Source organism: Strix aluco, chromosome 3 (genome assembly GCF_031877795.1).
Source record: "Strix aluco isolate bStrAlu1 chromosome 3, bStrAlu1.hap1, whole genome shotgun sequence".
Lineage (NCBI taxonomy): Eukaryota > Metazoa > Chordata > Aves > Strigiformes > Strigidae > Strix > Strix aluco.
In genome coordinates, this window is record NC_133933.1 from 64,932,870 (window position 1) to 64,947,574 (window position 14,705).

At 43.8% G+C, this 14,705-nt stretch overlaps 1 protein-coding gene across 12 annotated transcripts in view; it reads left to right on the forward strand.

Annotated features, from left to right (window-relative positions):
* The window catches only part of HIVEP2 (HIVEP zinc finger 2), a 142,849-nt gene that overhangs the window by 88,003 nt on the left and 40,141 nt on the right, over positions 1–14,705 (forward strand). For 11 of the 12 annotated variants that reach the window (XM_074818904.1, XM_074818901.1, XM_074818905.1 and 8 more), the window contains one exon: positions 1,395–1,492. The exons of the other annotated variant lie outside the window; for it this stretch is intronic. The gene's annotated coding sequence lies outside the window, so the exon portion shown is untranslated. The remainder of the gene's footprint in view (positions 1–1,394; positions 1,493–14,705) is intronic. 12 annotated transcript variants of the gene reach the window in all.

The window sequence follows — 14,705 nt, forward strand, 5'->3', positions numbered from 1 at the left end:
CCCAAGTCCTCTGGCATGCTCCTCTGCTATGATGTGTGTAAGCCCTTGAGGAGCAGGTACCTTCACCTGCTGCAGTGACCTGACTGCCCCGAGACAGTGGCCAGCCAGGGTGCAGCATCATGGCCAGGGCAAAGAGCAGGAGAAGGGGCGACACGAGCTGCCCTTCCTGCTGGGACTCTCTGCTCCCCTGGGCTGCAGACCTGTCCAGGAGCACATCCACCCTGGGATGTCTTGCACACATTGCCCATCCCTGTCACATCAGCTGAGGTGGCATCTCACGTGTGGATGTTCAAGGACACAGGGAAGCCTGAAAGCAAGTGCCCTGGGCAAAATGTGCTCTGTGGTTGTCTGTGTGTTCAGGCTGGTCGTCAACAAAATCAGAATAGCCAGGCCCATTGGATCACTAGAAGATCACTGAAGGTTTGTTTCAGTATTAATGAGGTGGGCATTTCAGTCAGCTCTATTATGTGCAAATTAGAAATGAGTCTCCAGTTCCTGGTGCATTGTCTGTATGCCCTGATTAAGGGTAGCCTCCATGTATTCAATAACCCCTCCCTGCAGGTGTAAATAGGGCAGCCTGTAGCTGTCTAACACGTCTAACACATTAACAAACACATCTCCAGGTGCTCTGCGCCACACATGCACAGGCGTACATCACTCCTGCATACATGCCTACAGCAGGTCTTTTGTATATAGAAAGTGCCTTTTTGTGGTCTTTCCCAGAGTACCATCACATGTGAAGAGAGATGTAAGGTTTATGCGTGACTGTCACAGTGTACACTAATAACTTATTTTCTAAAACAGCTAGCATCACATGGAAAGGAATTTTTAGATGTGATCTCACTTCTAAAGCACAGCGCTAGACAGGAAAGAAGCAGAATGAAAGACAATTGCAATGCTCTGATTTAATAACAGAAAAGTATTTGCATTTAATTAAAAAATATGTGCTCTTAAATTCTGATTTGGGCATGATCTTTTCAAAATTAGGCAGAAATAAGTCAGAAAACCTGGAACTGCAAGCCCTAAAGGTAAATAGACTACAAAGGCACTTCCGTGCTTTGTGTGTTTACACTGCTTGTTGTATACATCATGTTTGAAAATACATCATTATGTGCACCTTTTGCTCTTGTGTGTCTATTGTTTCGACCTCAGAATATATCAGTTGATCAGTTGCCCACAGCAAGTTGGAAACCACAGGACAGCTGTTGATTGCTAGTGCCACAATGCTCTGAGGGAAAAAGGACCTGAGTAGCGAGAAGGACTGTGACTGAATCTCTGAAGCTCTACACATATTGATGTAGCCAACGCCATAATGTCAATTAGGTTATAAAATCAAACAACAGGCTGAATTGACCACAATCCTTAAAAATCTTTCATATTTGTTTTCCAAATAGGTGGATGAGAGAGTCAACAGCCATATTTGCTGGAGTGGTGAACCAAATTGCCTTGACTGGAACCATTACTCACTTGCACCTTTGACAGCAGCCGCCAGGTAGGAGAGCAAAGAATGGATGAGTTTGAGTGAACTGAGGGAGTGGGCCCAAGTGGATAGTTTTTCATTCTCAGAAGGCTTCATGTGGAAGTCACTCACGTTTAAATACTGATTACATGTCCTTTTGTTACAGCTGAAGTCAGCTCTTGCTGAAATCAGAAGTATTTAGTTTTTGGGGCAGGTTATATTTTTCTTCATTTGAAAGTACTGTCTTTGCTTTGTCCAAATATTTGGTTTGCCGCTTTCCCTCTTCTATCCAGTTCTTCCATCAAGCATCCAGGGAGCACGGGTTTTGAACCAAATAAACAGAAAAATGGACTTGTAAAAATACAAGAAGAAATAGTGAGTGGAGTTTTGATATCTGAAACGGTTTTTTTTCATTTTTAAATTGTCCTAAAGTATAAGTTGATGATTTTTGCTTCACTGTCTTGCAGTTTCAAGTGTTCTATTGACAATACTGTTCAAGGTTTATTTTTTCCTCTGGGTCTTGAACACTTGGGCACATAGAAACTGCAGTTATGAAAGTGCTGACTTTGTAGTATGACACCCAAGCTAGCTTAAAGTTAGTGGATACCCAACAGCAGTCTTACTGTGGCATCAGTTTTGAAGCCAGTTTATCTTGTCAAGAAAAGGTCTGTTTTTGGCTACTCATTGCAGCTCCACGTTTATTTGGGTTGGTAGTCACAGTTTGGACAGGTTTCACATTGACTTTGTCTCAAAGTTGTGCCTGCGTGCAGTACAGACAGAGTTACTTTTGTTGCTGGAGGAGACCTGAGACACTGAGAAGCTCCTCTGTAGGGAGTGGCGTTCGGAAGATCTCGCGATGTACGGAAGGAATAGCTGTAGCCCTCCCTTGTTACGAGGTAAGGTGATGGATAGGCTTGTAATGTTAAGGGCACACCCACGAAGGAGGTACTTGGTGAAGGTATATAGGTGGGATACACAATTTAATAAACGGACATTTTGTATCCATCATATTGGTGTTTGTACTGGTGTCCCCGTGAAGGTCTTAACCTCCTGCAGCATTAGTCTGCGATCTGAGCGCCACTGATATGTGGATTGGCAGGTTTAATGAGGCAGGCTAATTGCGGTGTTGCAGTATTAGTCTCTGCGACCTGAGTGCCACTGACACGTGGAGAGGCAGGTTCAAAGAGGCAGAGCTAACAGCAACACTCCTCTTCTCTAATCTCTGTACGGGCACATCCTTGATGGTCAGATAATTGTTAGACCTCAGAATTTAATGAGACTGGCTTGAAATAGTGAAAAGTTAAGAAAAAGTTTGATCCTTCTCATTGGCCTTCTGTTTTGTGTTGTTTTTTTTTTTTTTTTTTTTAATTATCCAATATTTATCTGCCACCATAGGAGCTAGGCATATAAGGAAGACACTGGAGATTCTCATGTGATATCATAACCACAGGAGGAGGTGTTCAAAGAAAACGCAGAATGTATCTTGAGATAAAACCCTCAGGCTTTTCAGAACTATGTAAATGGTGTTGGACCTATGTTTCATTCTATATATGAATTGAAGGAAAGAGTGGAGAGGGTTAAATTGAGGTGGGCTGTTCCTTGAGCCTTTGTTCAAACCTGGAACTGATCCCAAATATTCTGCAGCCCAGGGTGGTGCTATATGGGATATCTCTTCTTCTGGATCCCTCTCCAAGTCCTGGCAATGGAAGTTGTGTGTATCTGCCTTGCACTCTTTCCCCTCGACAGTCTCTGGGAGCTAACCGAGATCATTCTGTACAGCCTGGTATCACCTTGGGGGTGAGAGGGTGCGACCTCATGGATCTCAGCAGGGGTGTTACCAATGAACATGTCGGCAAAAAAGAAGGCATCATCCCTGCCATAGGTCCTGTGGAATTTATGTTGAAAGTTCAGCAGGAAAATCAAACGGTCCTCATGGACCCCTGAGCTCTGTTGCCAGTTTGGGAAGCATTAACAGTGTGTGAAATTTATAAGCAGGAGTAATGGAATACTCCTGCAGTACAGAAACCTAGCCACATCCTGACTCACCAGGCAGGATTTAAGTGGAAAACTGAGAACTTTGGTACACAAGAGCATGGTGGCCATCCTCTGAAACGGGGTTTTAGCATAAATTTTTCAGGTTTCATTAGTGTATACCTTAATGGTACTTCTGTGCACTGGGCCCTTATTGCCGTGGCTCTCTTGTACGCTGAGAACTCATCCTGATAATGTGTCAGCCGAGTAATGGCACGCTTTACTTTTTTGTTTGGAACAATTGAATTTTAGAATGATGCTCTCAATTAACGTAGTTCAGACCAATGTTATTGTAACTATGATAATATGTACCACTACCTTGTGTGCTAAGGATATTAAGGCAAGCACTAAATACTGATGTTTACTGGTAGTAAATACACTGAGTGAGCTAATAAAAGGCTCCCATTAGGAAACTGAACCCTATTACTGCCTACTTTACAGATGAAAGCTTGCAGTCTGATTCCACCACTAGATACGGGATGATAGGAGGGCACATTTTCTCTGAAGGCTGGAGCATGCAATGCTGCCAAACCAGCAGTCCCAGGCGCCCTGCAGGGAACGATTCTTGCAGCAGACTGAGATTGCACAAGCCATGGTGTGGAGGACTAGCTGCTTTATTTTGTCTCAGAGAATCCTTTGAAGATACTAGTCCCGATTCTCAACTGCCTGAAACCTTTTGCTATTTATACCTGGGTAAAGTGAATGCCAAACGAGCATAAAATGCCACTACCTTGGTGCTAAAGGAGCTGTTATCCACTTTGCTCAAATATAAATGACTATGCAAAGGGTGAAGCAAGTTCAAGGTCTTCCTTTTTGTGATGACATTGCCCCTAGATCCTGCTGCTCATTGCTGATGGTGTGAATAGGAGGCAGCTGTGTCTTTGAGGCGGTTTGAGTTCAAGGTGTGCAAACTCGGGGGGGAAGCGAGAGCACTCGTTTCTTGTCCCGCTATTAGTCAGAGAGAGTTCAAACGTGTTTCTTCCTCCATGGCCAGGAGGTGGTCGAGCAGGGTGGCAGGCCAACACACATTTATTTGCTTGTTCTCCCACAGCCTGAGGTGGGAGGGAAGAGACTCGAAAACACCCATAGGAGGCAGAAAGGGGTGCTGCCACTTCCAGGCTCCCAGTCCCCGGGCACAGAGCGCTGCCGTGGCTGAATTGCTGCCAGGGGCCCCTGCTGCCACAGGGCCTGGGCACCGGCGGGGCTGCAGGCGTTGGCGGGGGGCGCGGGGGGCCAGAGCCGGGCAGGATGTGGAGGAAGAACGCCCGCGACTGCCGCAGCTGCCGCCCGCCAGCCCTTGTCCCCTTGGGAAGCTGCGACACCCTTCTGTTGGCGAGGGGGTGCACTGGTGGTGCAGTATTTATCCTCTGTTGATTTCAGAGTCCCCCCTGAAAAATAAAAATCAGGTCTTGTCTGGTGAAATCTAACAACGTAGCTTCATATTTTCCCCATACACAAGGTGTGCTTCGTGCATCTCCTGTGCAGTCATAGATGGCTATAGGATAGCTGGCAGCATGTTAACCTGCCATATATTGGAAGGCCATGGTCCTTGAAATCCTCAGGCACCACAAGGTACTGCTTTCAAACTAGAACAGAGACAGATAAGGATATCATGAAGGAGAAATTCAGCATTGTGTATTTTAAAACTGAATCCTTAAAAAAATTGGATGCTTTTGGCAGTATTTCATATCTTGTAAATAGAACCCATATATATTCATGTGTATTTTAAGTAGAATATAGTGTACTGCAATTTCTGCTGTCTGAGCAAATATCTTGGTAGACTAATTTAAAAATGGGGGGGGGGGGGTCTGGGGTAGCTGGCACTGCACCAATGAAATAGCAGTGCTGGCCTATGTTTGGCATTGTGGGCCAGGACCTGCCAGGCGTATGGGTACCCGCTGGAGGCAGTGGGGGTGCTCAGGAGCTGACCTAGCCCAGGGTGAGGTCATCAGCAGCTGGCTCCTCCTGAGCAGAGGTGTACCTGGATTCTGTGCTGCAGTGCAGGCTGCTGTGGAAGGACCCATTTAAAAAGCAAGAAATGTAAATCAGTTTGAATTACAGGCAGCAGGAAGGATTCTTTCTCTGTAATACCTAGATAAACCTCTATTTATGTGGCTGTATCATTTCTGCAAGTAACCTACCTTTTGTTAGGGGTAGGATGTGATAACAACATCAACAGTGAACCACACTTGATGGGATTCATTTTATGTAACTTCCAATATGTGTATATATACACCTATTTGCATCTGTATTTCCCTCTGTCTAAAAATATTCTAAGGTTACACATTCAAGGCTTACAGCTTCAATGAGGACGTAGAGTGAACAGTTGCAATTCTAAATCTGCCAGTGACATAGATGCAGAATTATTGTAACATGCCATGCTGTAGTAGTGCTAAATTAAATATTTCAAAATAGAAACAAGGAATCTAGCATTTGTCAGTCTTTAAAAGTAATCCTGTGAACCTTGCTTTTTGTTGCTGCATTCTTACTAGAAATTTGAAGGATTTACATATTTGAAAAATTACATAATATCCAGCACCCTGTGCAGATCTGTGCGAGCGGAGTCTCTTGCTCACTGATGCTTCACTAAAAAGTTCTGGGACTGCAAAGTTTCAACCAGCTGGAATCTCAGATCCATGCTAGCAGTTATCTCCAGATGGCTGCACTGTTACTTTGTACGAAGCCTTCTAGCATCTTGGTGGTTGCATGTTTGGAATGATGACGTATACTGTTCCACTTCTTTTTGCCAGAAAATGTACAGGGCATTGTATGATCAGTTTTGACACATGATATAGCTCAAAGAAGAGGTGAGAGAGAGAGTGTGGGGAGAGAAAAAGGGAAAGCAAAAGAGTAGGACAGGAGAGAAAAGGAGTAAGAAAATGCAGCAAGAAGAGTTTATGTCAGTGTAATGAATTCAGTCTGACTGGCAAATACAATTTGACTGCAAGTTTTGAATTTCATTGAATTTGATCCAAGAAAGACACAGCTGAGCAATCTGCAGGAAGTAGTCTTTTCCTAGAAGTATGCAGCTCCAAACTCTACAAATTCTTCCACTGGTCATAAAATGTCTGTGTGCCACTGAACCTGTGTAATCAGATACTTCTGAAGAGAAAATAGTGTATTGAGACAGTCAACTAAAGAATAACAAAAACCATCACTGAATGTAGAGTTTTGAAAGAAGAAAACCTATATAATTTGAAGTTGGCCAATGAAGCCCTAGTGATAAGGACAGTTAAGCATTTCTGGTGCAGCTGTTTCCTGACATTTCTGCAAAATGTTGTGGAAAAATTAATGAAGGTTCGTTCACTAATGGTTTCAAGCTTGGCTAGTGGAAAATATGACAGTATTTCCATCGTCAATTAAGAATGAGCAAGGCTTTTTTTTGTTGTTTTTTTTTTTTTTTTCCGTAGGGGAAGTGGTATGCAGTTTGTGCTGCACAGGAAACTGTAGACTTGAGAGCAGCTGTGTGATAGTAACAGGTATGCAGAGAATATGGAGAAGAGCCTGGGCCCTCTTCTCTTATCACATGTGTTTCAGTGTAGTAGAAGTATCTCTGTTATATACTGGAAAAGACAGCTTATGCTATCTAGCATGTGGAGAATTCCTTCGAGTGTCCGACTCTGAAAATAAATGCCCTTCTTGTCACTTCAGTAAGAAAGCTTGTATCAGTAAGGTTTTCCCCATGATTGTATTTTATTGCTGTGATGTCCCAAAAGAATAACTCCTTTAGGTGGAGAGACGCAGGATTTTTTAACTGATCTCTCAAGTTCATGTTGCTTGAAATTCGATCTCAGTGTGTATGATTTTGACAGCCATGCAGCACGCCTCAGTGAGCATGTGTGGCTGCTGCGTTCCCTGGGCGCAGAGCAGCAGGAGCCCTGCTGTAACTGGGTGGCCACTTTGTGGTCAGGGGTGGAGGGGAACTCGTCGGCCTACTGTGCGGTGTGGACATGGGCTGTGCATGTGTGCTAACTCAGTATCACACGTGTGTACATAGTGTTGCGGGTAGCCAAGAAAGCGTGCAGTTTAGAAACATGAGCATGGCCAGGGGGTGCATTCCTGTGGCAGATCAGCATAGCTGAAGGTCACTGTAGCAGCTGAGCAGTGGCCTTTGTCCACCCCTTCACCTCGTAGCCCGCAGCACCTGGCAGGCGGCCAGCTGCTGACAGCCTCTTCAATGGCACCTTGGGGCTCCCGCTCCTGCCACAGCTCTGCTGTGCTTGAGCTCCTCCAGCTTGGCTCGCTTTGGGGAATGCTGGATCTGCTCTACTGTGGGATAGGCTATATGGGACAGAAGGTAGTTGGGAAAGAGGCAACTAGTCTTGAGAGTAAGTTGTGAAGACCAGTGCCATGAAGTCAATAGAATTAACTTTTTTAATTCACTGGGATCTACATTTTATTTTGTGTTAAAAATGTGTTAGTGTGAAAATACAGGGTTGGTGCAGAAATACTGTAAATCACTGCAAATATTTAGGTGAATGATTTAGGTGCTCGGTACCTTTCTGGACTGTTGAGGGGTTGTACAAGCCTGCCTACTTTAATAGCTTTTCCTCTGACTTTCTGAGGTACTTTGAGCCCTGCCATAAATATGATTACTATCCTGTTTACACAGTACAATGTTTCATGCTAAAGTGCTTGATAGAAGGAAGATATTGTAATGAATGGTTTAAGCTTTTCTAACATTACTCTGTAAAGGAGACGCTTACTTAGTGGTCCCGCAAATTTAGAATACCCTTAGCCAGCTCACTAAAAATGTTTGTCTTACTCTCTATAATGTTAGCTGTGGAGCATGTAGTTCTTATTGATGGGTTTAAGCCAGTGTAAAACAATTAATAACAATGGAGTTACATCCATGATTTGTGACCGTTCACATAATCACATAAAAGTCAGCTGCAAGTTTTCTCTCTCTGGTGCAGTCTACTGTGACGAGCTACATTTAAGACTCTCCCAAGCCTGCAATCCCTAGTGCAGGTAAACCTGTTGCTGAAGCCAACAACAGCTTTACCAGTATCAGAGCATTAGGGACAGCTTACATATAAGAGCCTTTAATTAATCTTGATTTGGGACATTAAAAGATTAATCCTCCAAGCATCCCCTCTGTAGCCACGTGCGTACTGCCGCTGCAGTCAATATACTGTCGTGCCAGTGGAGGGACCGCTTGTGTGCTGTAGGGTATGCATGGGAGTAAGGGAAAGATGAGGGCTCTGCTCTTACAGTTTATCTGATGTGGGAAATCTGAGGGCACTGGGTCAGACATGAGCTGCTTTTAAACTTCTCAGCATGAGGGCTGTGCCTACAGCTGCTTAGGAATTTCCCATAAAAACAATTTGTCAATTGAAAGAGGAATTTCCACAAGAACAAGTTTTCCACTGGAAAATCTCCATATTGCTATATTTATTTTTTTGTTTTTGTTTTCCCATGGAAATCTCTGAATGAAATACTTCCCTTTAAGTCACTTTACTCCATGAAGATCTTCGATCAGCTGAATTGAGCTAAAATGGTTTTAGTTGCCATTAAGTTGCATCTGCCTGTTATTCCCTCTTGTCTCATGGTGAAAGGCTGTACAAAAACTTTATGCTTAAGAAGTTCCTGTGGGCAGGTCACTTTGACAGTCCTCTGTGTCCCACACTGTATTGTAGTCACCCTTGTGAAAAAATCTACTAACTACTGAAAATACAATGTCATAGTGAAACAGATACTAAAATAGAGGCCCCAAACCCTGGGAAACCAGAGGAGCCTTGGCTGTTTGTGAGCTTATATCTTTGCTGTTCAAACTCAGTTTCCTAAATTTTTGTGTATTTTTTACTGGCTATTTAAAACATCCACGGGAGTTGTAAAACTCTTGGATTCCATTTGAGATTAATGGGGAATAAAAAGTAAGTACCTTTAAGTGATTGGCTAAGGTCACACGATCAAAGTGAAGGACTCCCACACACGTCTTGCTTTATTGGCTGCCCGAACTGTCCCTAGGAGAGGCAGCTGGGTGGTGGCTGGGACATTACTGTAGGTGACTGGACACCTGGTGCTGAGCATGTGGGAAGGGAGAGGAATGCCGCTGACACCAAAGTGTTCATTGTATCACACAGTGACCTCTTACGGATGAACGTTAAAAAACAATGAGTTCACATACCACTTTTACTTTTTAAAGTAACAGTTTGAATAGTTCACAAAGATTTGTAGTAGATGCTGTGTTCGCTTTATGGTACTGTATCTCCAGACTTCTATGAATCTTTCTCTTTGTCTTGCTATCCCTCATTGGTTCTTCATCCTGTTCTCATTTAGACATGCAGCCAGTTCTACTTAAAGCACTAAACCTTTGGCTATAGTGCATGGTGACCAGCCAGCAGATTTGATGATCGCGGCTGGTGGCATGCGCCGAGCACTAGCCCCTGCTGTCCCTGAGGGAAATGTCCCCCAGAAGGAAGTGGGCTGTACCAGAAAGCATGCTGCGTGACAGCCACTGTGCTGAAGGAAGCTCGCTATCTACATGAGGCTGAAGGCTGGCGCAGATTTCTTCACCCGGTGCACACAGGAAGCAGCGTGGCAGATGTCTGACTTTTCTTCAGGTAGCCTCCTCTGCGCTTCTCAGACAGACGCGGGAGTTGTGGTTAAATATTACAGTCTAACCTTTTACTTGCTCACAGACAAACAGGAGCTAAGTAACTTTAAACCATTAGCTCCATTTTAAGTATCTCTTCCATGGGATGAAGGGCAGTTGACTCTCAATCATGTTACATCTTCCGAATGAATGAGTCAGAGTGAAAATCCCAGGCTACACTTACCTACAGCAAAGCACGTTGCCAGTGCATCTAATGAAGCAGATAAGTGCAAAAGTCCTCCTCTGTCCCTTGTTCTGCCCATCTCATAGGATTCTATTTCCCTCTCCTTCTTACTCTGTCACTGGTTTGTTTTGGCCGTCATAATTCACTGCATGGCCTGAATCAAATTGCTGAATGCTGGCTGCTGGATCTGAACCTTCTCACTTCTGGGAGGATGGGAGTGACAGCTTACAAAGAGCTCGCTTGGCTGTGAAATCAGGAGGGCTTTTTGAGAGCTGCCTTACCCCTTAGCCCCGTCACCATCCCTGATCTCATCAGAGGGTGCTAGGACCCCCTGGCCCCAAACACGTCTGCTTCCCCACTGCTCAGCTGCCCTGGTGGTGCTGAGGACAAAGGTGATGAATCTGAATTGAAAGAAGAGAGGGCACATAAGGACTGGTCATTTATTCTTTATTTAAATATGTCAAAAATTGACTTTAGGAGATACCAATATAACTCACTGGCATTCAAGGGAACACCTAATAGCCTTTCAGTGCTAACAGCCAAGATTTAATTTTAACTGCAAAGCTGAACAGAGTTTCAAAGATAACACAATGTGACACCACCATTTCCACCTGTGTACTGTCCTTTGGGGAAAAAAATAAAGCCCACATCAGTTTTAATCCCCTATACTAAAAGAGGCGGTGTTCTCCAGTTATAATTGAAATGGAGATTTCATTCACCTGTTAGAATCTAAAGACTAAATGAAGGAGGGATCATAGCAATTATTCAGACCATTTGGCAAGAAAAAATATTAGCAAAACGCACACATTGGTGACAATCAGTTGTATTTCACAGTTGCATTGCAAAAGCTACGAATGGCCTCAGTTCTAAATTTAAGATAGGCAGAAATTGTTCTGTTTAGCATGTCCTAAAATTATCCAGCACAGAAATACTTTGGGGAAGTGTAAAAATTAATGCTCAATTTTTCAAAAGGCAGCTTAAAGGGGAAGGAATGCTGATGTGGAAATACGAAATAAATGCCATCTTGGTAACAATTTTACCAAATGTAGGGAAGAGTCATACACTTCATGTCCTTGTTGTAAGATTCTTGGAGAAAATACTCCCACTCAGATAGAAACTCACTGTAAACAGCTCTCTTGCTGTTACAGTTGATGTACTTTTGAGGATGCAGTGGCTCTTAGAAGGAGCAGAGCACATTGTGCAATAACGTGACCTTATGTTGCATAGACACTTCCAGTTTTGGAATGCGAAATGTCTGAAACTGGGAGTGGGTGGACAAGAGGTGGAGCCAGCCAGGAGCCTGGGTGGCTGTGTTTCTGAGAAACTCTCTTCTGCTGGTGAGTACTGCTAATTTGCCAAGCGTATGCCTAAAGCCCTGAATAGTGCTAAGCTGAACCACTAAATGGCATCGAGTTGCAAATGGACATGGAGCTATAGGGTGATATTTTGGAAGTTAAACCTGTAAAACTTAGTCAAAAACAAGGCTGAATTCTTTCAGACCCGAAACCACAGCCTCCCAAAATGCGTCAGAGACTCTTGATGCTGCAGCGAGGTCAGCTTCCCTCCCCCCCCCACCTGTGAGTCAGGACAACTCTATTAAAGGAAGCTTTTATTGGAAGCTGTCAATAGAGAGGTAGACAACATGCAGGTGGTGTGGACACAGTGGAAAAGAGTTTGGATCCTGTGCCTGCATAAATGGTCACCAATGGGGAGAAGACCATTTTTCTGGAGAACAGAGGGATACTGAGGAAAGAATAGTATTTGAGCAAGAGGTAGGTTCATCTGATTTCACCTTCTCTCTAATTAAAACTAGGCTTCAGAGTCCACTCAAGCTGGCATTGTATACATTTCTCAAGGGGGACAAAGGCTAAGTCTCTTGTGGGCTCGATGCCCTCAGTGCTTGTCCACAGTTCCTTCTGTATCTACTTTTCCTGAAAATCACAGAAAATTAATCTTAGAGCAGCTCAGTTCACTGTAGAGAGAAAAAGAAAACCAAGGAGGAAACAGAAAGTATTGGACAGGTGGGAATTTCAGCAGCGTGATCTTGATTTTCAGGCAATGCAGACACTTTTTGAAATAGAAGCTTTCTGAGGGGTAGTCATGCACTTACTCCTTTGCTATAAATTCAGACCTGCTCATGGGTGGATCAACATTACTGGGACTTAAAAATGTCAGTGAACTGCTGTCTCATTTATATTAGTGCTCCTTAACTTTTTCCTTGTTGTTTCTTATTGCTATTATTACCTGGACTGCTCTAGCAGAGTGTTAGCATGGATGAAATTCCTGTAACAAGCAGCATGTCAACAACTGGGACCTGTGGTTTTAGATGTGCTCTTCTTTTAATGCTGACAGGTGCTCTGTGCTTCCTGAATTCACTGTTACTGCTGCTGGAGAAGAGATATGTTGCAGCAGCTTTGTGATTAAAAAGATACCCTTAGAACTAATTTATAGTGTCAGTACTTTTATTGTTCCTATGTGAGATTGCTAGCAGAAGGAAAGAGATCCTGGAAACCAGCTGTAGTTATTTAATTTATGACCTGTCAGAAAAGAAGGTTTTGGTGTCCAATCGTGATGAGCACCTTGGGTAAAAAGCAGAGCATGGTCCTGGCTATGCAAGAAGCTGACCTACCTGAGCCCTCAGCACACTGGGTAGCACAATTTGAGTGATTTTCCTGAGAGCATCCCATGTAGAGTTTTCTGCTATATTGAAGGCTTATGTTGTACTGGTTTGATCCACTTTCCATTTCACTGGTGGAATATTTCTATTAACTTTCCCACAAGCTGATCCAAACTGCATAAAAAGGGGGAAAAAAAAAAGTTACTCCTTTAATTTTCATGTCAGTGTTAAGATTTGGATTTGAATCCATGCATGGTGCATTTTATAAGCAACCTCAGCAACTCTTTTTTCCTAGAGGTCTAAGTAACCTTTTCTTTAAAAAGTGCAACTGGATGCACTTGTGGTGCCCCTCTGACTGCCAAGCATTCATTAACAAACACTCAGGCAAATGGACCTCTTCATGCAGATACGTCTGAGCCTGTATTTGGATGTATTCACATGTGGAGTTTGAGTTGGAGAAAATAAGCTGCTCTTGATAGACTTGCTGAGGCAGGTATCTGCTTGATACTAGATTTGTGTTTTCCATTCAGAAAGCGTTCAGTCTAAAGATGGTTGTGAAGGAAAAAGAAACAGCAATACATGTTCTTAAAGCATAAAGCAAGGCAATGGTTTATTTGAGTTGTATGATGAAGGAAGGAGGAGGGAGACAGACAAACCTGAGCACAGTGGCGTGAGCTCCCAGAAGGGGTGCAAAACAGCACATGGGGGCCACTGCAACAGGCAAAGAGAGCTCTCGGGTGCCTCGGCGGGACTAGCTGCCACGTTCCCCTTTAGTGTGATTCAGCATATTGTTTCCCCATTGGACAAGATGGAAGTATGCTTCCTCTGCCGTCTGCCTGGTTGCCTGCTGTCCAAACCTGCTCTGAGCAGGCAGCAGGAAGCGTGGCAGCCTTCGGCCTCTGCTGGCCTTTTTCTGACCTTCCTCTGCCCTTTGCACTTTCTGGCAAGGTCCTGGTGCAGTCAGGCTGCAGGATAGCAACGTAACTGACAGCATCTTCCAGATGTCATGTGAAACTGTAATTTGGTTCACAGTTCTGTTCTTGCTACTTTTTGCTACTTGCTAAGTAGGTTTATATAGAATATAAAGTCCAAATCATATTTTAAGATTAGATTTGACATCCTTGAACAGATCAAGAAGAAAAATAAATTGTTACCCTGAAGAAAGCTGGGAAGAAGAATATTGGACTGATAGCTTCTTTGCTTTTAAGTTTTGCTGATCAGAATTCAGAGGCTGAATTCTGGATCAAACATCCATAGCTGTTTTGCGATCAAATACTCCCAGCTTGTGAAGATGCAAACGGCAGCTCCTCCAGCTTGCTGTAATGAACCAGCAGCTCTTTGTTGGTGCTCTCAGAGCAATTAGGCTCCCTGCTAGAAGAGCGGTGTTTGTTACGCAGTTGCATCCAAGTGACTGGGGTTATTTTACTCAAGCAGACCTCACTGATCCACAATTAAAATGGCATTTTCATCTCACACTTAGAGGTTGAGAAAAAGCTTTTGAAGATCTTAGTTGCTCTGATGATGAGCTTGGTAGAGGAACAAAATCAAACAAGGGTCTTTTGTTGCAGCAGTTGGGTCGTGACTGAGACAGTTGGCTACTTCATTATAGCAAACATGTAGGTGGCCTTTCTCATGTTTTGAGATCCAAGAGAGGAGCTGTGACTTTACTAACACCTTTGAGGGGAGTGGAGTCAATCCTTCGCAGAAGCAGGGTCACATCAGCTGTGCTGTATGCAGTACAGGCTGACAGTGAGTCCTTTCCTCTCAGCTGCTTTGAAGTTACAGGCTCCATCTTTCTGGCAGGATCAGATCCGAG